This window comes from Anopheles bellator, chromosome 1 (genome assembly GCF_943735745.2).
Source record: "Anopheles bellator chromosome 1, idAnoBellAS_SP24_06.2, whole genome shotgun sequence".
Lineage (NCBI taxonomy): Eukaryota > Metazoa > Arthropoda > Insecta > Diptera > Culicidae > Anopheles > Anopheles bellator.
The window spans coordinates 5,959,303-5,982,779 of NC_071285.1; positions in this window are offsets into that span (position 1 = coordinate 5,959,303).

Below are 23,477 nucleotides of genomic sequence, written 5' to 3' on the forward strand. Positions count from 1 at the left end.
AGGAGGAAAAAAATCATCATGGGGGAAAATGACCGATGACGGTTGCGAGTTGACCGACGGTCGCTGGCGGATGGCGGATTTGGTGAATGAAAATGGCGAAAATAACAACATATTTTCGGAGCCACGCGTTGGGTGTTGTCAGCGATGCGCGGCGCGAGGAGTTTGATTTATCATTCGACCTGAAACAGCCTCCGCATATCCGCCCGGCCAAATGGGAGACCCTTTCCGGTGCGCCCTTCCTGTCCATAGCTCAAAGAACCCAGCAAAAATAGCACAACCGGCGGCGTGAAATCTGGAGCTGGGCGCCAACGTAATGTTGTTTGGGGGGTCAGGAAGCGAAAAATAAATTATGCAAATATTTTACTTATAATTCATTTCATAAATTAAATGGGATGATATTTTGCATCCTGACCCTTCCAATCGATTGGCATCGGGAAGCATGGGTTACTTCCGGACCGTTAGGGTGCTGTTAGTGCTGTATGTGATCAATTTTATGATCTGTACACTCTCGACCTTAAAGAGCAATTATCGGCTCTAGAGAAAGACCTATGATCCAAACGGCTGTATTTGAGTGTTCCGTTGTCACAGGATGCACTTCATGCGAAGAGATGCTCTTATTGAACGAAACGGCTTAAACTCAGCCCATCAAACGTTTGGCCTGGTTAAGCGACGATTTAGGAAATGACGATCGCCATTTTTCGCGATAAAATAATCATACCCACAAACCGGCGTTCGTCATTCGAAACGTTCGCGTTTATTTGCGACTATGATTTATGGAACGCACGAGGACCTTGCCGTAACCCGTGATTACAATTCATGGCACATTTGCACCGAGAATGATTTATTCACTCACTTTTCCACAAAACAGTACACCACCACCCAGCCCGGACCTCTGGCTCCGCATCACGTCAATCGGGTGAAACGTGCCATTTTCGCGCTCCCTCAGGCTTCGGCCCCGGTCCCGACTGGAGACGTTTTTCCGTGTGTGGCATAAGTTTGGTACAAAAAAATAAAAATAAAACAATCCCCACGCGAACCACACCGCACCGCAGCTCATAGTTTAAACATTTATTTCCGCCCCCGTGGGGGGGGTTGCCGGGTTTTCGTGCCGTGTATGGAGCGGAAATGACTGGAGCCTGACTGACGAACTGCCTGTGCTGTGACAAACAGGCCACTCATGCTCACAGCAGCGCTTGAGCTTGAATACTTCCGCGCCAGTTCCGGAGGTGAGCATATTTTATTCATTTTACTCGCTGAAGCCGCGGGCAAGATTCGTTCTAAATTGAAACTGTACGAAAACGAGGGATTGAAGCCGTCGAATAAAACAATTTCGAAGTGCTTTAATGCCAATTGGATGAGAAATCCGTTTTTAAAAACAATTTAAATGCTCGCAATTTGGTACAGAGAACAAGCTAAAGGATCAACCCATCAAAAGCATTAATCAATCGAGGCGCCTTTCATCGTATCTTAATAACTGTCTCAGAAAGAAACTCCATCTTTCACCTCGATTCTTTCGAAAGCTTCATGTTGACAACATAACGGAGGCCAATAACGGGCCCCGTTTTTGAAGTGCGCCCCCATGTGTGCACATCCCGAACCCCGCCGTTAGTACTCACGTGTTCAATCACGCAGGAAGGACACCACCAGGAAAACAGTTATCTTTTACGGGCGAAATCACTTCGCAGACCGGTTGACAACGTACACTTTTTTGAAACCACAGCATTAGCAAACAACATCATACGTCTTCGAACGGGAACGGACTCACTTTGGTTGCGGAAAGTTTAGCCGGAAGCCGAAGCCGCGAACGCTACGGAAGCCCCAGACCGCGAATGGCGAATCAACTGCAACGACCAGACAAAACACGGGCCGGGACTATCGGCCGGAATCGCTCTTTCTCTCTCTGCCGGAAGAAGTTTTCGATGGCTTCGATCGCATGGCGTCCAGCCTCCGTGCCTCCAGATAGACCGGATGTGCCGAGATGAAAGGTTTATGGCGGAAACACTCAAGTGAGAAAATTTATAGAATCGTCTGCAGGCGATGCCAAGTGCTTCGGGGATCCGGGTTGAATGCTTCGCTACGGACCTTCGGCTTCGGTTGACTGGTGCCGTGTGCCGGGCTGCATGTTTTCTTACCTAACACTTTATTATCTTTCTTCCGTGCCTCGTTCGATTTCTGCTTGCGTTCTGCCTGGTGGTACGGATTTTCATGCCGGTTATTTATGCCCGAGTTTAAGCGTTTCATAAAACGATTTCATACGCCGCTTGTATCTGCTTCCTTCCAGAAGAGGTACAACATGGTATTGCCGAGAAAGACGAGCTTTTTGCTCGTCATCCAATCAAGATCAACCAAAGAAGAACCGAATAAAGTTGCGTGACGAATAGATCGATGTGATCGACTTTTAGAGGATCCCATCAGCAACGAACACAGCATGGCCGCGACAGACGCAAGTTAGTTAAAGCGTCCGAAAGTACTTTCGTTTGTTTTGAATTGAAATTGTATTTTTCATCCAAAATCCTTTCAAAACCATCCCAACAAATCCCATCCGTCGCACGGAGCTCGTGAAAGTTTTATTAAAAATGCCTTTCAACAATGCTTTCTGGTCCGAGCTACACCATTCGCTGTTGCCATTTTCCTGACTCTTTTCTTTACTCTGTTCTTTTGTTGCCGGAAAGTGACACGGAGATTAAATTCAGTTTGTCAATCAGTGTTACAACATTTCCTCTCACTCGTTCTCTCTCTCTCTCGCTCCGTCCGCCATTTTTATGCCACGTTTGGCATTTGGCTGCACCGAACGCTGAAAGCAACTATGAGCGCAAAATGGGGTGGTTCCATAAAAACCGGATTAATTCAGGAAGTTAGGATGAAGTTAGCGCAAAGTGTGCCGCGGGCGACAGAAGAGAGCCGTTTGTCAAGGACTGCCCGCGTAACAGGAAACAGTCGCAGTCGCCAGGCGTGCCCCGAACTCGGTTCAATTTTTGCCACGAAAAAGTCGTCCATTCGAAGCTCGCAGGTTTCTCGAAGGTTGCTCGACAGAGCAGCGTTTTACAGGAACCAGAAAAAAAGAGAAGAGTTTAAACTTTGTTTTCGAAGGCAAAAGAAATGTCCGAAAGGAAAGCGGACACTCACGAACCGAAAGTAAAACTGAACGAACGCGGTTCGTGTCCGAAAGGGTGCCGCTATCTGAATTTTGATGATAGTCGATGGCACGTTTGTGCTGCAAAACTTTTCACCCGGGCAGGGGAGTTTGAAGATTATTTCTGACCCCTTCTACCACTCCGGGACCCCTCTCCGTCTCCGGTGGCAGAAGAAATCTTGAAGTCAAACACGGTTGTTGGTGACATCGTCCACAACAAGGCGGTCATTTGTATGCTGTGCTCGTCACTTGTGTCCGGCCTTCGGAAGCTACCTTTTGTGGCGGCGGCGGCGCCGAAAAAAAAACGCTGAAAATGTTTGGCACAAACTTTCGCAACAAAACAATTCTCCTATACAGTTTGCACTTAAATTGTTCCGTCGGGACCCGTTACCCGTTCCCTCTAAGCCCCGGAGTAGCGGAATCACCTTTCCCGTCCTTTGGATCCCGAAGTCCTTGAATCGTGTCCTTATGCCGGGCAGCGAACTGCTTACCCTTTTTTAAGTATCAAAGTTTTCGCAAAAGGCAGAAGTGGCCTATTTATCCCCCCAAGAAAGTAATTTACCATAATTGAACCATCGGAATGGCAGCCGCCTTCCAGACCCTTGATGGATTGATCGATGGCAATTGCTTTTCAGCAGTGTTGTGACATTTCCCTAATTTCCTTAATTTTCTTTCACATCTACCGTGGAAAACCTTTGACCCTAGAAAAAATGCTGAATGTAAAGAAAAGCCCAGGCACCACCTTTTTTCTCATGCTCCGGTGGTAAGAGAACTGGAGGGTCTTCTACAAGAACAAAGTAAAGGGTGGAAAGGATAAAATTAAATTTTGCAATCGATCCATATTGAATTTATTTCACATAACGGTCTCGGGAAACGGTCTCAGGTTGCCAATACGGAGCCAGCTAACCCGATGCTTGTTGTCGTTGACTGGCAATAAACCGGAAACGAAACGTCAGCAATGTATTAAAATATCCCTTATGAACCCAAACCTGGAGCCTCGCCTAGGAAAAGATTTGCTAGATCGATGAGGATGCCACCGTTTTCCGCATTTCCATTAAAGTATCGTGTTCGGGTTTGGTACGCACAGCGGAGCGAAACAGAATCTGGGCGGCACTTGCCTCGGGTTAGTCGGCCAAATATTTTAAAGCAGCATATCGACCCAAACGGTTGCACTTAAACACTGAAATAAATTATTCCATAACTATAGCATATGGCAATGCAGCAACTTCGCGTCGTCGGAAAATCAATAAACCGAAAAAGGGTAACGGAACCGAAGAGAACCAAATTGTAGTCACCAAAAACGCCCTACACGAGTCCAACGGTTCATTCGCACGAAAGTAAAGCGAAAACGAAAATTCCACAGAAATTTCCCACTCCCTGTCATTGTGAGAAAAATGTCGGCGGCGGGTCGAGAAATGATAAATGACCACTTCTGGTGGTAGAATTAGAATCCTAACCTCACCACAACGTGGTCGTACCCCGTGCTTCCGTCCGGGACACCGGCTCCCGTAATTGGCTCCCGGGGTCAGTCTGGAGGTGACCGAGAGTCGTAAATAAAAATTAATCCAAACCGGTGCCAGTTAGTGGGCAAGTGGCCGAGTTTGGCCTGAGGGCACATGAAAAATTCAAACCCACTGACAGAGGTTACGGTCGCATGGCGGTGATGGCCTTAACCAGCATCCCTGGGCCGGATGTCGGTCGAAGGGAGTGTTTCGACACCTTTTCGCCTCTTTTTGTTTCGCTGTTTCTGTTCTTCAAGTGCACTAAGGCAACTCATATCGCTTTTTAATGTTCTCTCATTTTAATGCTTATGTGCTTACTTTACCTACTTACTTTTGCTTAATGTTTACCAGCCAATTCAGGAAACACAAACTGTCTCACTCTTTAACCTTCTTATTAAAAATATGCGGATAAAGACCGAAAACGGCGCAGCAACCATCGCTTGCTAGATGACATACAATAAATTCGCCAAAGTTCAGTGGCTTCTCAACAACCAAAGTTTATCGTGGCAGAAGTGACAGTTTCGCTTGTCAAAAAGTAGCAAAAGGTAGACTTTTGGGAGAATTCAATCGAACGACTGTAATAATGCCAGACGATCTTAATAATCGTAAGTGATACTGGGAAACATTACTCATTCATTAAGCTACCTTTTTCCAGGAAGGACACTTTCCTCAAAGTTCAAAGATCGGGTTTCTGACGGGAAAAGGGCAAGGTCCTTTTAACACTTTGTCACTTTTACGCTCATGCGAAGGGCACGATGATCACTTCCTTTCCTTAAGTTTTTTTGGTAAACAATCCATCGTTTGGATTGATAGGTTGGAAGGAAATGTTTCTATGATCTTCTAAATTAGCAAAAACAACGCCCACAGAAAGAATTCCATCAAATTGGCCAACAAAATTCTTTCGTCATGACCATGAGTAGAAAAGCAGAACAGAAGACAGGAGATGTACCAGATGCTGGACGTTCCACCAACGAGCACCTCGGGGGTTTTACATCAGCAACTGAATGTGTGCTTTTACTATTTTCCTCCGCAAACTCGTTTCTTCGTTGTTCCGAAACCGAAGGTAACGAGAAAAACGATCTGTCCAGCGAGCAAGAGGAACTTTGTTCGGAGTGACGAAAAAAGCCTTGATTTCTTGATTGTTCCGATGCGCTGTGGAAATTCCCTTGGACTCTCTCTCTCGCTCTGGCAGCCTTCGCTTCGCTTATGCTTTCACCTTTGATGGCGTGAAGTGGGAGCATCTGAGCTGCAGAGTCTCACTGGCGCATCAACTTGCCAGACAGGGTTATCCTTGAAGGAAGACGCGGAAACTCCTTACCCGAGGTTTGTACGGTTCGCTCAACAAAAAGAGAAACCTCATACAAGCTTGCGGCGCATAAGGAAGAAATAGTTCACTTCCAAAACTCACCGCAACCTGGTTCGCTGGCACCTGGTTCGCTTCAAGAAACATTCTTAGATGCAGTAAAACTGTGTTTCCTGACAACGAGCGGTCGATTTTTTTTTCAGTGACGTCGTATTTGAACCTCTGGGAGCATCAAATGGAAAAAGCAGCCACCTCTTTCTAGCGGTTATTTCCTTCAGTGGTGTATATTCTGCTGTGCGTGTAGAAGGCAACTGCACATCTTTCAACACAAAATTAAATAAATAACGTTGGTACTAAAAACTATATAAACTTTTCTACCAAAATGTTCATTGATCGGAATCAAAATGCCAATGATGGCGAGGAAAGAGTTCTTAACACATATTCTCCATCTTACACTTTGCCCAACAATCATTAAGTCAGAAGAATTTTCTCGCTTCAAAGCGCATGTTGCGACGTATTCGGTTTACTTCATTCTGACTGCATAATTTTGCGTCAGCGACATAAAATTTAGCCATCAACAAAACATCGGTCGGAGTTTGCAGTAATTGTTTTGGAGAAGTACTCCGAATGTTCTCCGGCAAAGTCTCCAGCAAAGTGCTGTCGATGAAAAGTCATAAGTCGGCCGAAACGGCGACGATGGGCGTGAAAAGAGCACGAAAAGGAAGGTTTCGGCGCTGTAGCTCATTAAATTTCCACCGACTTCCGGGGAGCCGAGGGGCGAAACAATTAGGCAAAAACCATTAATACAAAACAACACAATCAAATTGCGACCGCACTTGGGATCACGAACATGGCCACAATTTTCGGGATACAAATTGAAATAACCAAACAATTGACCGTTCCGCTCCAGGCGAAAACTGGCCGTCGATAAGCCTTCACTGGCGAGGCGGAATCGGAATTGGGGGAAGGGTTGGGACAGGAAGGGTCCAGAAAAAGGGAAAATGCTTTATTTGTTGCGAATTGGCGTAGAGAAAAGGAAAGGTTTTAATTAGTTCCGCAATTCAGGCGTTCAACGTTTGGATAAATTTCCTACAATTAATATCCTACCATTTATTCACTTTTTTCCTCCACATAAAAACAAACTTGATTGCGATGGTCGACTATCATCAGAAAAGAGAGAGAATTCGCAACCGAGTGAAAAGTGTTGCTTATTTCTGAAAGTGTTGCCATTTCTGCAATGGGACAATGTTTGTTATTTTAATCTGTCTTTTCCGGTGTTTCTGCCGAGTTCATCTTTCGGATGGCGGAAGAAACCTCAAACTAGACCATAAGCTCGACAAACTGCGTTTGAGGACGTTTTCAGGAACTGTCGGATTCTGCCACGAGCTGGTGGCACGGTTTGGCTTCTTGCGCTTCCTGCATCCGTTAAATAAAAATAAATGTACATCCAGACCGAGGACATCGGCTGCAACCTGGGTCCGGTAAATAATCCCATAAATCTGTCCAGCTTTCATAAATCACTGGCAGCACGGTGTAAGAGGCATTGTAGGAGGTGTCCACAGGCCAGTGTCGGGAGCGACTTTCTCGGGCGACGAAACAGTTCTCTGCGTTTCATTGCATGGGGGGCCGAGACCGTGGTCCTTCCAGTAACCGTAATTCACGGTTTCACCAGGATCAGAAGCAGTGTGTGGCCACCCTTCGGCGGAAGAGACGTACCGGCCTGAAATCCAATACGTCGATAGTCATAAATTGTGTCCCGCTTTTCTTTTTGTGGTTCGTCCTCGGGTGAACAAGTCTCACCTTTGAGCTTTGGCGGCAAAACTAGATCTTTGGGTCTTGTTTGTGTGTGTTTGTAAATTTGTGATTGTTGGTCACTTGACCTGGATAATAAGATTGACCATCTCAGTACTCTAGGTGGGTGTCACGTCTTGTTACTTCCATTTGTACGAAACGTCTCTTTGATGAAAGAGGTGAAGAGGGCAACACTTCTCTTTCCTGATTTCTTGGAGATTTCACGGACCAAACAACATTAAATTAGAATGCCAACGTGCCGTTCTCCAGAAGACCATAACAGACTCGGGTCAGCAAAAAAAAATCTTTTTTAAGCATATTTATTGTTTGTATAATTGAATTCAGTATGGCAACTGTAGAACATGATTGGTAGCTAAACTAGAAAAGACAGGTTTTTTTTACAACTTTGTGAGAATGTATCAAAAGTGAAAAGTGTATTAAAACGTAAAAAATGTGTTTTAACCAACTAATGGAAGATAATAAAACCACAAGCACAGGCATTTGAAATGATAAAGCTAATGCCATCCAATAAAGCCAAGATAACTTTTATGCCAATTGATGAGAGTTATTTTGCAGTTATTGTAAAATGAAAATAGTTTCTAGCGAGAATAACTAAAAGGCGAACTATTTCATTTGGTTTATTATTTTCCTATCAAATTTGAATGGTTTTCGACGAAACGAAATATACGAAGTGCATTGTTTCGGTGGTATTTCCAATTTCATTAATAAATTTCATCTCCGGCTTTATGTGAAGAGAGTAAAAATTTAATAAGTGGCCCTCGGTTCAGTTCCAGCGACAGCACGACAAATTGTTTTTATTTCTCCACCGTCGATCGCATGTTTTCGGAAAGGTTCGTGGCAGATGGATCCAGCGGAACACCCTGAATCCAGGAATTCTCGAGCCAAACACAACGCAACCCGCGAGCCTCCTCACGGAAGTTTTATTATTTCATTAACCAATTCCTGATTGAACTACGGAGCAGAGTGACGGGGCCAGCAGTTGGCAGTTGAGTGGGGAAGAGACACCGAACCATGTGTCCCCGTTGTTCCTACAAAGGGTTGGACCTTTTGAGGTCCGTCCGTTCGACTATGTGTCAACGATTTTCCCCGCTTGGGTCGTCCCGCGCTTATGCAAACATGCAGATGATCCAATTCCCTGTCTCGCTCATAATTCACGCTGCCGACAGGCTGGAAGGTGCGATGTTGCACGTGAAAAACAGCCAAAAACACCGAAATCCAAATGTCCTGCGAGGGCACCTTCCTGCGGACCTCGCGCTGCCAATGATGTCGACCTCCGCAAATGATCGTGTTTGGTGTTGTTCCATTTTGCATGCAGACAGAGCATAATATCCCTCGCCACGTGAACCCAACCCCGGACACCTGCGCCGGCGGGGTCCGTTCTGCTGTCGTGTTGCCAAATAATAAATGACTGGAATAAACTTTCGCTTGCAGTTATGCGAACCGTGTCGGTGGCCAGAGAGGTGTACCACTATCACCCTTGGGCCATGACGGTCTGTTTGGAGTCCAAAAACTGCACATAAGCACTGGGGCCGTAAAATGCATGCCCCAGATTTTTGCTGTTTAAATAGCCAACCGCGGCACGATGTGAGCCCCAAAAAGGTATCACTTTTCAGGGGGCACTCTCGAAAGTGACTTAAAATTGAATGTTTGACAACCGTTTCTGGCCATTAGTGCCAGCTGCTGATGGCCGAAAATTCTGGATCCGAATTAATACACTATATGATGATACCTCCGGTCGTTGCTTTCGCAATGAGTGGCCAAAGTTTGTTTATGATTTATGTACTGCAGCCTGGTTGTGCAAAGTTTCGAACCCCGTGAATGACCCTCCTCATCCGGTGGATGTGCCTAAAGTTGACACCAAAAACATTCCTCTAAACCGCCAATTTCCACAACGACACGGCCCGTTTCAAGGCTCTCCAAACATTCGAGCCTGTTTAAGGCGCCATATTGGAATTGGGATTAAAAGTAGAGTGAACATCATCATTTCTAATCGCGGCGGATGCGATGTATGTCCAAAAGTTTCATTATTTAAAACGCACAGCCATTCTAGAGCCCAACTGTGTCAATAACGACGATGATGTTCAGGCTGATTTCATTATTGATTGACATGACAAATCATTTGAATCACAAATCATTGTCAAACAAATGCAAAATTCAAATCAAATGCCAATTATTGCAATCGATAGCTTGCGAAATCAAACATATTCCAAAAGAGCCAAATTACACCGCAAAACCAATGTGAATAAGCTCAACAATCGAATCAGCATTTTACTGTGGATATAACAACTTCAAAAAATGTCTATGAAACGTACGGCAAAGTTTGTATCATTTTACAAATTACATGAATCTCTGACATTGTGTTTCCATTCATCAACGTTCCATTAACCATGAAGCGTCTTGTGTGTCTGCTTTATTTAATCGCCAGAACCTTTTCAGTCACTGTTCAGGTAAATGAAAAACCAACCAGCTCTGGAGAGAACTTTTCCGCTTGACGAAGAATTCATCAACCGTGCCCAAGGCCAAGTTGAGCTACGGATTCGAGTTGCGACCCCAGTATCATAACGTGTCCTTAAAGTTTATATCTTGCGCATCAAGAAACTCCCAAAACCTTCGCCGCCGTCGCTTGAGGATGGGCTGATATCGATTTACTCAGCTCTCTCCACCTTGTCCTTGTTCCGTCTGTTCCATCGTCGATAAATTTAAGGATGAGGAAACCAAACAGCAAGCCTTCGGGAAGTGAACTACCTTCACGGAACAGAACACGAAAACCTCATCGACCACGAAGGGCGCCGCGGCCCAAGCAAGAGTAATGATGATCGTTAAGACGTTCCTATCTCACAGAGGGTGGTTTAAGGACGCTACTTCTTAGTTTCTTGTGCCCCATTGGGCGGGGCCCATTCGACAACATTCCATTATCTCGCCAAAAGCACAAAAAATCCTCGGAAAGCTACTCGTGGAAAACACGTATTCAGTGAAAGTGGAAACCACCAAAACCAAGATAAGTAGAATAGTTCAGGACCTATCGGGAGACCCTCCCAAAGTCGCCAAATATTGGCCAGATATCGATCGGGAACCCCGGAAACGGAAATGGTTCATCGGTCAACGTATGGTAAGAAGGAAAGGGCAACAGAGAAAGACAACAAGTGGTAGGGGCTGCGGGGCAAAGGACGACCAATTTGTGTCTTTCAAGAGTCGGTGGGAATACAATACTAAAAAATAGGGAATCGACGACGTTGAATGAAAGAAGTATGAAACAAGGACTCGTGCTGCGCTCAGCACTTTTTCGGCACGGCACGTGCTTCCAATTACTCTGTCCGAACCAATCGTGAAGTGGGAAGACCAACAGAACTCTTGGAGATAGGCGAAGAATAAGATCGATACCACGTGCCCGATGTCCGATAGCTTCGTGCGACTACAGAAGGTTCTTGATGTTTTTATAACTTCTGAATTGTCGATTGTTTACGAGTGTTTTTGTAGACTGATTATATTTTCATTAATCGCTCATCCCGTTAATTCAAACAAATTGTTAATTATTATACCCTTCATTTAACAAACTTGTTTCACCTCAACAAACTGTACCGATGGCGCTCATGTCTCTTGGTTCCAGAATAGGTCTATAACAGCCACTAATTGAATGATTCGAAAATGTCCAATATTTCTTTGAAAACATTGAGTCACAAACGTTGCGGCAACATCTCCTTAATGCTTAATGAATGTTGCAAAATATGGTTTCACTGTATCGTTTACTGACTCATCGGCCGTCCAAAGAAACAGAAGTCGTTTCTGAAAATGACCCCCCTTGCTACATTGGAGTTGGCCCAACTCGAGGAAATTAAGTAATTTGACACCAACCTAAGTGTTCGGCACTCCATCATCCGTTGCCGTGAAAACGATCTCAAATCTCAAACAGACCGATCGAATGTCAACTCCGAAGAACTTCCGCGCTGGACCCCAGGGGGCAAAGGATTGACACACTTTAACGTATGACTCGATCGATTACGGTCGCTGTCCTGCTGCAGGTCGGATCAATTACACTCTTCGGATGTCGGTCAACGGTGATTTCCCCCTTTGGGGTTTGTTTGCTTTCTTGACCCCTCATTTTTATCTTATGTTTGTCCCAATTTACTTGGCCCAAAATCCTTATGGGGGATTTTCTGTCACGGTGGTGGCCTCTTAGCAACCAAAGCAACAGTCTGCCCGTACGCCATTTGTGGTCATTCCTTTCATTCGCTCGGTTTGTCGCAGCATGGGGCCATGTGGCCGGAAACATGGCAATACCGGGCGGCAACATAAGGCGAACGTAAAAATGTCTCTTTTTCACGGCTCTCTGGCTTTGCATTAGACGCTACACAAATGCTAACACGTGCTCAGCGCATGCAGCATCGACAGAGCCTTCGATATTAATTTCATTAAGCCATATGTATTCTGACGTGTCCTCTGTCCAATCTTCTCGCAAATATGACGTTGATTTCTCCCTCAATGTGCGCTTCAATCACAAAACGAGGCTTTACAAGGTCCTTTCTTTATGAACATTGTTTGTTGGCAAACAACGTTCTCAGTTTTGATAAAATATTAGCAAATGCTTAGTACGCAAGAGTAGTAAAATTCATCTATTGGACCCACGAAAACCCATATGTTAGCAAAGTCTATTGTTTCGCCAAGGCTGGTTCTTCATATCGATGGCCAACGAAATTCCTTGTCGACGGCGACATGGAGAACAGGAAAACATAATTTATCTTACACAGCCAATTAAATGACATCATTTCTGGACGGGAAATCGTGTTCGACGCCACTAATCTGCTACCTTGCTCAGCGTCCGTATGAAAATCTCCGCCGACTCTGAAGGAATAGGAAATAATAATGATTATGGCGAAGGTTATATTTCCGTCCATTTTCCGACCGTTTTCCGTTCGAATGACGAAAGGCGAAAGTTTTCCTAACACATTTTCCTGACGACCTGCGTTTGCCGAGTTCATTGAATTCTGTGAGCGGTTTTCATTACCAAGAGGATACTTTCGTGGATGGATTAGATGATATCGATAGCATCAAGTTTATCATTAAAAGTTTCTAAACCGGATACGAATCGATTTCAACGTAGAAGCTTCACCTCAAACCTGTTCGAAAATAAATGTTTGTAATTTTCTTCCCGGTTTTAGAAAACAGTTTTCACTTGCCAAATCGAGTGTAGAATCTGCCAAATCGAGTGCACAGAAAAAGGGATACAACATCGTTGCCAGAAGCGAATCAATTTTCCTGATGGCCATCATTAATTTTCGCACCCCTCAGGTGTCTCAGACGTCCTCTCCGAACGGGTGGAAATTCAAACTTTCCCCTCCGCGTTGCCGAAAAGTGCAAATTGAGGGAAAACTTCCTGTTATCAATAAACATTAGAAAGCTTTATCTTTCGACGTGCCCTCTGGCAAAATGCTGTAAGAAGATGATGAAAGTGGGTTCGGAAAGCGACTGTTGTTGTGGAATAACGATCGCTGCATGCTCCACAAAGATTAAATAACTTCTCCCCAATTGGCTCGGGGCATCATCCCAACTTCGGACAGGGAACGCAATCGCTTGACACGGACGTCCTGGCAAATGGTCGATCCATCCTTGCGTTCCCCTTGGCGTGAGAAAACTTTTCCCGTGACGGCCAGAATATAATGTACACCGGCAGAATATTTACCGAAAAAGTGAGTGTGACATCGATGGCGATTGATAGCATCGGGAACTGAGCTTTGGTCAAAGAATGTTGGGAACTTTCTTTGGTTGATAATGTCACAGAACCGAAGAACCTTCGCTACAAGTTCGTGACAAAACAGTTTGCGATAAGTTTCGATTATGCCACGAATTTGTCATGAAGTCCTCCAATGTTGAAGACGTTCATAGCCAGAAAAGTTGTCATAGTTTAGAATTGAGCTAATTTGGGTGCATAATCAATCTTCCGTCGACAAGTTTTGAAGTTTGATAACAAAATGCTGTCCTAGTTAAGGGTGACATTCGTTATGACTAATTGAACAATTCAAATGGCCATTTAATTTCTAACAAAAGTTTTGGGAAATAACATAACAATGTCTCTAACTAATCGCAATTGATAGAAGACATTGGGGGTAATAGTAAAATCATCACTAATTCGAATGATCGTAGCCATTTAACAGTAATGAGCCATGGAGACAGCAACCAGCAGGACAATATCCCAAAGGAAAACATTTCTCAAGATTTTCCTCATAGAACTAGATAGCGACTTTAGGGAGAATAAGTTTTTATGAAATTGAAGAAAAGGAAGCATAAGTTTCTCTCACGTTTCAAGATCTCGTACTGACTCATGACGAAGCGAAGGCCTTGCTACGGCAAAACATTTAACAACCTCGACGTCGAGTTTTCTTACCCTGAAAAGCATAAAGAAAAGAAGGGAAATTAGAAAAGCTTGTTGACTGCCGAGAGAAACAGGAAAGGTTTAATGGAAAACGGCTGCTCAACCGAGGAGAATCCTTTCTTCATGTGATGGATCTGTTCTAAACCTCCCGATAGCCGATCCTTTTATCTAATCCACCATTTCCGGGTGACAATGTCATGAATATTCAGCCCAATAAAAACTAACGACGCCGTTCTGCGTCAACCAGGCATTCGCTGGCAACGATGGTGGGCCACTTTTATGTTACCAGCAAACCATAACCTACCTCACGCCGATTCAAACACCGTTTCCCTTCTTCCTGAGTGTCGCACAAAGGCATAATGCACAGAACAGCGAACCACATCCGACGACCGGCGCAACAACCTCGAACACCCTGCATATGGTGCGTCACGGTGAACCGAAATGCTGCTCATCTAATGCGTCCTGCGAATCTCGTAAAACACGAACCCCAACGCGGCCGCCGAGTGGGGATTTTCCCCGATTTTCATAAACACCCGGACGACGACTGCAAATGCACTTGCAAGCCATCGTCGCCAGCGCATTACACGGACCGATTGTTTTCGTATTTATGTTTGTGGCACCAACCGATTTCTCGCCGAGGAACGAGCGCCGCAGCATCGTTATGCTGTTTAGTGGGCGTGTGATGCCGGGTGGGTTGATGTTCCTCGAATTGCGTTGCTTGCAAATGGCCCGATTGCACTTTCTTCGCTACATCGGACGGATGTTTGGTCGAATGGATGCTGCAAGTGTCGATGCTTTTCTTTCGGTTGGGCAGAAATAATTGCTGGGAGCTCCGGGAGGAACCACCCGAAACTCCGATCGACGAGTTGCGAGTTCCAAACATCGGCCAAAAACATCGGCCTCACCCAAAAGCTCCGCAGCAGCATTCGCCAACGTTGCCAAGCGGCTGTTTACTCAACACTCACCCATAAACGGTGCAGTAACGTGGCTCAAGTAGGCACGACCACGGACAGAAACCCATTGCTTGCCTGTCTGCGGTACGGCGATCCATGCTACGAAACCTGCAGCGTGTGCTGTATGCAGATTACGTCGAATATATTACAGTTTTCGGCCACGACGCTGTTTGCAGCTACCGCTTTGGCTAACGGAACTTTGGCGATTCCGCGACCTTTCTTGGCCCAGCGCCGCGCGTTGTAGGGGTTTGAACATAACGAGCATAACGATCGTCGTGGCATAGCTTCCGTCGAATAAATTGCAGCACCGAAAACATACAACTACCGCATTTCATGCTCGGGAATATGCTGCACAGAATACACTCGGGGCTCGTCTGGGGAACAGTGTGGCAAATAAGGTTGGTTGGTTACTTTTGCGCTACTTTTTCGATTTACGATTTCGTTAGTATTTATTTTTCATTTCATCAATGATCCGTTCGGAGCCGAAAAAGGACGGAAATATTTGTTTCCATATTTTCCCAAAATGAAACTTATTTCAATGCCCAACTCAATGGTCCTCCATTTGCGGGGCCAAATGGCCCAGAATCCATTCCAACCAATGTCAGGACAATGGGCAGAATCAGAGTGACGGAAAAACAATTTCGTTAATTTCTGGCCCCTTGCACCGTACCGTACCGGGCAATTCCCCTGGCAATGGAACAAAGTAATTTTCACATTAAATTGAAAGAGCTAAGCGCAATGGGACGTGAAGGATTGAGGCGCCCGTTACAACCCGCAGATCCTTCGGAAATCCTTTCGCAACGCTCGCCAACCGCCGTTCCAATTATTTCTCTCTAGTTCCTCCCGTCTCGTCGTGCTTTCTCGTTACATACAGACACACGTACGCCATAGTATGTGGCTATTGTTCTGCAAATTTGCACCAAGAAGAAGCACAAACAACAGTTTGAAAGTAACGGACAAACTAATTTTCTTCCTTCACTTCCTTGCCCCGCAGAAGTCACGGCCGGGTTCGGGGCGGGCCAGATTCGAGCACGTGGCAAGTTTTGTTAATAATTAAGTGATTAGTAGCTGCTTAAAACTGGTGCCAAGCTGTTTGCTACTGTCGCCTAGTGTTGTTTCTAATTGCACAGACGAATTGGAATCATTTTCCACTTCTGCTTGGGGTGTGAATTTGCCCTGCGCTTGGAACTTATTTGCTCGGACTTGTGTACCGAGAGAAAGCAATAATGGCACTAATGTCCCCGAGCTGTAAAATGTTGTAGACTAACACATTTATTTTGGAACAATGAATCCTTCGGTTGTATAAAAAAGTCTTACACTAACGAAGTTTCACTAGTTTTCGCACGTCGACATCTCGTTTCATGCTCAGAAACATTTACAGGCGATTAATTTTCTGTCTCAGTGATCCATAAAGATTGCTCCCCTGTGGCCATTGTGTTACACTTGCATGAAACCCATTATAAACTGCCACAAAAGATTGGTTTTTCGAAGTTATGACTAACAGTTGCATAAATGTTTTACAAGTTGTGATAATGTTGTTTCAATCGTTTGAATATAGATAATATGATAAGGGAAAGATTAAGGATTCAAATTGTGTTGGATATTGACCCTTTTATATTGTTAGCCTGCCTTTTTGTTTTTGTGAGTAACAAACAGTAACTTTCCAAACTCGAAATGAAGTAACTGATGGCTGAACAGCAAATCCGGTATAAAACTCGACGCCATCGGGTCTGCGCAATAAAATCGAGAATTGGGGGATGTTTTGAAAAAAATACAATAGCCAGTGGGGCTGAAAAATGTTATGCAAATGGAATGATTGCTTTTTCGGCACCCTGTCTGGAAAGTTTTAATATTGGCACCGGTCACGACATGTCAACGGAGGGTAGCGAAAAATAATTAGACTAGAGAAGAGACAGCTGACGAAAGACTAACAAAAACTGAACAATTTTTCTCGTACATTCTTCTGTTCAAAATATTTGTTTCAATATATAAGCATAGTCAAACACAATTAAAAGAGAGCCATTTTTCTGTTGCGAGATTGATACATTTTCATTTCAATTCATTATTTGCGTGTAACTTCAGAACATTCAATTACAAATATTGTCATTCTTCATTAGAACTGAAAAACAGTAACGACCAACGCTACGCCACAGCATCTGGGTGGCGCAATGGCACGAATGGTGTCCTGCAATCGGCACCAATGTTGAACTAACCATAAAGGGCGGACGGAAGGTCTTGTATTTCCATAAAATGGACAGGAACAATGAACTTGGGAGAAGTGGTCTCCCGTTACCTCCCTCAACGGCTCCAGTGATGGTAGCCGCCCTACCTCAAATCAGTAAATGCAATAAACCAGATCGAGCGGATTGGAGGATGCTCGGCAAGTGTTTCAGACATTCGGCACCGGGAATGGCAGGCAATCGGATGCAAGCAACCCGACAAACATGTGGCCAGGGACAGCCCGCACGAAACGATTAAAATGCATGTTACATAAATACCCATAACCACCACTGACGTCAGTGCGAGCATTACGTCCGCCACTGTGGCTTTTATTTCTTTTTGGCCCATAAAAGAGCCTGCACGGCAGAATGCGGACCAACGGAGTTCCCACACAGAGGCCACAAAATGAACGATACGTTATGAAAGCATCGGAGGTGAGTGATGGAGCGAGTGCGGTCCGTTTGTTTCGGGGAAAATGTTGTAAGCATTTTCTCATTCCTACGAGTCCGTCCGATCGAAACGTTGTCAGGACGCAGGACCCTTCAGCATCAGGTGCAGCCATGCCAGAAGCAGCCGAGCCGGCTCAAGAATTTGTTGAAAAACGAAATGCCAAGTGTTTAATTTTATTTGTACCACCGATTTTTCCCGGTGCCCAGGACAACGTAGCCGGGCGACAGGGTGAACAGGGCCTTAGCAAGAAAACAAATGAGCAATGTCATGTTTTAATTTAAAATACTGTTTTCCAGTGTGTCCCTCGAAGGATCATTATTTTTTGCCAGATTATGCAACACAGGACCTCACCTTTTAAACGGAAAGAGGGACAGTTCATGGAAACATTCCATGGAAATCCGTTTGACAATTGCTGCAATCAATAACAAACAGGCAAAACATTATCTTCATTGGGTTATACGAACTGTTCGCAAATAAATTACACTTCTAATTGATTTATTGCAGCCCTTCAGACCTGTAATATTACGTCAACCATGCCGGGCCATCCTACCCCGGAGACATCCCTCCCGAAAGCCAAGATGGACGTCCACTGATAAACCAAGGGATTTAAGTTAATTAAAAATTCAGGAACCGAATCTCGGCCCGGCCGAGCGTTGCACACAATCACTCACTGTTTAGCTTTCGGATCGGCGCTTCACTGACCGTGGCCAACAGCCGGGTCCGACGACGAAATATGCCACGCGCATAATCCTGCTAATTGATTTCTCCGCAGAGGATTATGTGTCCACTCGGGTTTGTCGGGAAACATCTTCGTCGCAACGTCGGCTGAGAATCCCAGTGCCACCCGGGAGTGCTTCCCACAGGAGTGTGCTGGCCGGAGTTTGCAACATCCAACCCGTGCACGAAAAGCCCTGCGCTCCATAATCAGCGGCCTATCAGCAGCGCCCCGTTGACAGGCGGTAGTCTCCTTAAGGTGTCGAGATTCGAGTTTTACACTCGACGGGACGGCACTGCCGTGCAATTGCCACCTATCACCGTAGTTAATCAGCTTAGCTCATTTTAGCAGCCAATACGGGAGGGAGCCGAGTGCCAAGTAGTGGCCACCAGCGGCAGCAGACGTCGACGTCTCCGTCTCCGGCTCCGTCTCCGTCGGCCACGGCCAAGACCGACCGGAGCAATCTATCGTGGCTGGCCTCTATTGTTGCTCAAAACCGCCCGCCGGACGTACTTCATGAGGCGGATTCAATCAGCCCAATTGACTGTGTCCGTTGCGTAATGCGATTGTTGTCGTTGTGGTCACGAAATAACGAACCCAAGTGCCAATACGAGACGACGCCGCTCCTCTTGAGGGAAATCTAGTTCTCGACCGCACAGCTTGTTGTTGGCTTGAAGACAAGTTTACGGAAGATGATTTTGAGAATGTCGCTGAAGCTGACCTTATGGTGCAATTACAATAAAGTAAAGCAAAGATGAAGTTAATTTCCATTATTTCTATCAGTCAGTTAGAATCCATTTTGTGATATAAAATAACTGAAAACATGCCACGGGTTAGATATTGTATTAGTGAAAAATTAGTATCTCTACTATCCTCTAGTAAAAGAATGATGTTAAAGCAAACCATCGTCACAGGCAAGCCCTAATCACTGGCGCAATTAGGGCGAAAAGACGCGAATGCTCCATTTGATAGCAAACCACTTCAAAGCTATCATTTATGTAGCGTGTTTGGAATGCCTTTCTGCGCACGCGAATGAAGGCACATTCCTTCAGCACAGAATGTACGCTCTCAAGAAACATTCCCCAAACGGTGTGTCTATCGGTTCCGAAGATAACCGTCATGTCACTGGTGCCAAGGGGGCCTTCCATGAAATATTAACCACGAAGGTAGCGATTCTCAGCGCTGAGAAGAAACTAACTTCTCGCCTGTAGCCGTTAAGGGTGTCAGTGAGCAGACTATTTCGATACATCCTGTCAAGTGCCCCAAGGTACGATGTAGTGACATTTTGATTACGGCGTAAAAAGTAACACTAACTCTAATTTCAAAACATTAAAACAAGCATCGAACCATAGTGTGCCTCGCAGTGTTGGTTAGGAAAATGAGAAATATAAAACCATCGATCGATCGGCACAGCAAGCGACGAGCTTCATTCCTTTAATGACGTATGGCATCACTCATCTTCGATGCATGACAACACAGGCGGCGTTTATTGTAACGCGTGCCTGCCATTCGATTTAACTTATGCGCAAAAGGCATGCCCGTGTCTTGAACGAAATGGGGCGCTCCATTAAAGATACCCCACCATCGGGACCATCGCTGGCATCATCGACCGACACCGGGACGCGACCGGGTGGTGACGGAAGTGACGAAAGCAAAGATACTGTTAGTCATGCTCCGGTTTCGCCGCCTCTGCAAAGGAGCAATCTCGGAAAGTGATCAACTCAAAAGAAATGGGCTTCCTTCTCCGGTACGCTGACATAACCTCACCATTCAGAATAGGCACAATCTGCAGCAGGCTGGAGCGTCGGAGATTGGTCAGTCCATTTCGAGGTCATCGCTGTACGGACGACGGCAGGCGGAGGGAATCTCGGGCCCTTGCAACATCAAGATGTTGAAACGTGCAGCAGCCGCATCAGCAGCATAAAATTGCCAAGTCTTGTTTTTTTGGGAAGGCAGCATTCGTTCCCCTTTTTGTCCGGACCTCTGTCATGCGATATCAATCCTGCAAGTGTCACGTGCAGGAACTACGAAACGGAACTGAAGAATGGAACGGAGCATCGTAACCAGCATCGGGTGGGCGAGCAAGGATTTGCATAGAAATAGTCCACACCAACGGCTTTTTACTGGCCGAGTATTGATCACGCTTTTATGGCAACAACGGCTGAAGTATAAAACAGACTTAAAATAGTGGGAAAAACACCCAAAAATTCCACACACGTTTCAGTGAAAAGAAATTTAAGTTAAACAAACGGTACAAAAGTATAGCAAGTAACGCTAAAAACGGTGCGCACCTTTGAAAGCATCATAAATAAGGAACCTTCATCAACTTTCAAGAGTTGCCGATAAACTTGCCCTTCTTCCGGAGTTTAGCGAGTGGCCTTGAATGACTGCGCCTCCGTATTCGGATTTAGGACAGTTTTGTGCCGTTTCCGTTACTTCCCGTCCTTCGTTTGCATAACTTTTGCGCGTGATTTAGTGATTACGCAGTTCCACCGTGCCGCACGAACCACAAGTGAACGAGGGAGACAAATGTTCCCCAACGCCGGATAACATCACTCTTCTCGGCTCGGCTCGTGCCGAGGAATGCGGACCAGAATGTGAAGTTCACGAGGTCACCCTTCACGGAGGGTTTCCCGTTCCCGGGGTGCGCTTGCGGACACGTTAGAACTTTTGATCCGAGGTTAGAGTTTACTAACCCTGCGGCGGGCAAAAAGCAGCAATAATAGCACCGAACACAGCAGCATGCCGACTTATGCAAAAAAGCATCGTTTTGAACATGTTTTCCGCTTAATGGAGCGCTCTCTGCTGAAGCGCACACTGCAAAGAGACAATTAAGAGCGCCATCTCGGTGTGTCCTGTGCAGTGCTCTGTGTTTTTGTATCTTCCTCGAGCGCTGCAGCTGAAGACAGATCTGTGGCTGGCACGATTATCAGCTGCCTTTCTTGCTTTCAACAAAGGCGATGGGATCTCCATTATGCTTCAATGAACATATTATGCCGTCCGCCGCGGGTCCTGTCATGCTCATACTATGAGCTGCTCGCGTTTTTCCCATTTCATAGCTTCAGCTGTCCCATTTTGAACCTATTAGTTTTGCATCAGCCCGCAGAAAACCCACAGAACCACGGTGGCAGCGGCATTGCAAACCGCACAGCGACAACCTCAACGCTGACACTCAGGCTCTGCGGGATGGCAGCGGCTTCTATGGCCCTGGCTCTGCAGGAGACCTCGCAGATATTACTCGCCGCGTAGTACGTGGCCCGCGCGATTAAGATGGCGATGAGAGCACATTTCTTCCAATCGCAGCACGAAACAAACCAATCTGTTTGTTGAACACTGGCAACATGGTGTCTTCGCGGCCAGCGTCGTACGTCCCGATGCAAACCAGGATGTGGAGCAAATGGAGCTTAATTTGATCAACAGTAATGCTCTTGTTTGTGAAACTCGTCCGCAAGTTTGTTGCAGATGACTGACTTATGGAAAAGGTCGAAAAGGAGAAAAGCCAATGGATTTCGTTGTAAGCGGTCGACGATATGAATATTTCTTTGTTACAAAAACAGGCAACAAGATGACAAGTACTGTGGCATGCGAAAATAGTTAAAGGTCCTGAAGCAATTGAGTCAATGAAGCTCACAAATTGGATTATGCGTGCCTGGTCGAGGATTTTCTCTTCATGCATCATTGCGGCAAGGAAACTGAGCGAAAAATTTGACAAAGAGAAGATCTACATCCAGTCAGACGATGGTGCCGTCCCCATATGTTGCTGTCGAAGGTTTGCGTGGTACCTTGAGAAGTAACAGAGTGGCAGAAACAGAAACGCCCCTAAGATTACTTATCTGACCGATGTTTTGATGACTGTTTTTCGTGTCAAGCTAATGTGGCCGTTTGCATATCGAAAACAGGAAGCATTACATCATGTTTGTTTCTTATTTTCATATATGTTCCAGTCACTAAAAACGCTCGTCAAAATGATGGTTCCATATGGTTCCATAAGGTTTTCGTTTGTTCCTTTTTCAACCTTGCAACCTTGCATCCCAAAATTCTCGTGAATGATTTGACATGAAATGGAATCCGAGAGCAACAACGGTTCGCTCCGACCGAAGGGAGGCAATGTAAAGATGAATCCTGTCGTAAACAACGTGACTTGCGGAACGGCACATGTTTCTGAGCGAAGTTTTGCAATATGTTTTCCGTACGACGAAACATGGAAGCGTACACAGAAAGTACGAAAAATATTCTACGCTCTTCAAAACTTACACTGCTTAAACTCACATTCCTTCAAACGAGCGCGAATTACAAATTTAATATAAACTATAATTAACTTTTTCGTAACATTACTGTCGAGTGAATTTAAACCGCATGAAATCGCGAGTGGCGTACCAAAAAATCCTGACCCAACCATTTCACAAACAGTGAACCGTTAATTGCTCCCGTAAAAACCGTCCGCTGGTCAGCAGAGCATTCGCCGTCTGCGCCTTGATGACGACTTTTTTGGGTTCTCTTAATGTCGTACCCAACCGTGAATCTCCATTTGTGATGCCAAAATCCGCCGGACTGCGGAGATTCCGAGGCGACCAAGGTATGACCGAACACAACCTGCAGGAGTGTGGATAATGATGCCGAGCCGCTCGAGGGACGAAAGCGGCCCCGAATGGTTCTTTCTCACCTCGCCCGATGGCTTCATATAATTAAAATATATTGAGCAGCGCAAATTGGCGCTCGGGCCTACGGGCTACCGAACCCAGATGAGGCCGAATATTACACGGCACGCAGGGTATGAGTTGAAAACGATACCATGGCTACTGGCGCCGGGGTCGTGCAAATTTATGAAACTCAGAATTCAAATCATGTTTTACGACGGCCATCGAATGGATTCGTTCGGCGACCCTCGCCGATATTGAACTCCGCAGCCCAGCCAGGGTCCGCTATGTAGATAGCCGAGGGCTTTTCCCAAGAGACGTGGCTTCATCAACGGCCGATCCCTGCCAACCGGAGTCGGACAATTATGGCGAGCGACATGCGACC